Source organism: Montipora capricornis, chromosome 6 (assembly GCF_036669925.1).
Source record: "Montipora capricornis isolate CH-2021 chromosome 6, ASM3666992v2, whole genome shotgun sequence".
In the NCBI taxonomy this organism is placed as follows: Eukaryota; Metazoa; Cnidaria; class Anthozoa; order Scleractinia; family Acroporidae; genus Montipora; species Montipora capricornis.
Window position 1 is genome coordinate 25,057,401 of NC_090888.1, and position 1,606 is coordinate 25,059,006.

Here is a 1,606-nt window from a genome sequence, read left to right on the forward strand (position 1 = left end):
ATTGTTTGCTGGAAAAGGTCGCCTTTATGAATTCATCATGTTTTATAATAATGCGAGCTTAACTGGATAGTTTTTATGGCAATAGTAGAGCATTTTCGTGTCAAAATGAGGTTAGCGTCTTTCTATTGTGCTAACTTAATTAAATATAAATATACATTCTGCCTCGTGAGTTTGTTATTCTCGTTAACCAGCAATGGTGTCAAAAGTCATTGCAACGCAAATGGCGTTTTAGTCAACAAAATATGCTCTCGTGGAGCTCAAGAAGGGAACGTGAATTGGATGAACAAGACAGGCGATGATGATCTGGAATCTTAAAAGCGAGGAGTAATGGACTTCGACAACAATCTTTCGCCCATCGAGCCGAAATCAAAGTGAGCTGTATTTCCAACATTTTATCATGATTGTAGTGTTAACCAAATGGAAAATTATCTGGTACCTTATGGGTTCAACAAAGTCAAGTAAAAAAAAATATTGGAAATGTGACAGTCAAGAATTATTTGAAAGAAAGCTTGTCGACTATTTTGTGCACCATTATTCAAGGAGAAGGTTCTTCAGGAAAGGCTGTTGCGTACATGATAATTTGACATGATTGAGTGCACGCAATGAAATAGGAAGAGGTTTTTTCCTCTAAGAGCAAGTATGTTGTTTGTTTCAATAAATGTTTCCCTGGAAAAGGATTCTGGGATATTTTCTGCCTTTGTGAATTATAATATCATGTTGTGTATTGAAGGTTGAAATGTGATATGGCAGGATATTTTTAGTATTGCTCTGTAAGCAGGAAGGGTTCACGAAAATAAACAGGTCTGTTGGAAGCGTGCTTGAGTTTCAACAAAATGAGCCCCAAAATCAGCAAAAAATTGTGACGCCGATGAATAATCAAGTAGCTGCTATTTCCAAAATTATGGAATTACCTGGTGATAAATAACCTCAACTTGGAGAGTAAATTTGACTTTGCAGAAACAATGGTCAACCTCAAGAGTTGGGCGATTGTGATCTCGCTCATTTATTGTCAAACTTTATAACACTTGACAGAAAAAGAAACTTACGAAAACCCGGTATCTTGCCATCATTTGACACAGATGCTTCACTGTTTGGCAAGTAAACATGCTGGGGTAACATCACACCGCCCGCTGAATTCCGTCAATGTCACTTTCGATTTAAGCTAACAAAATCTGTACCTTGCTGAGTTCACATTTGTTAGTGTTAATAGTACATTGTACAGTACCGCCTGAAAGTATTGACCCCTCGGGACGAGGCAATACCTCGTCTTTGCCGTGGGTAGTGGTCGCGCGCCACCGAGGTATGCAAATTTTTTCCCTCGGTAAAACCGAGGTGCAATTTGCCGCGAGAGAAAAGACGAGGCTTGCCGCGGGAAAGAACAATGATTTGCTGCACGTATGAAATAAGTGGAAGACTGTCAAGTTTTAGATCTCATGGTGTGAAGAATCGATTCTTAAAGCAAGAAATCGTAATCAGAATGAGAAAGTGCGCGATTTCCGTAAGGACTCAAATTTTATTATCTTTACATAATGTAAAACCGAAGACTTCTGTACTGTAAAGATACAAAGATACTGTTATTTAACTACAGTGTAAGCGACAGCTATGT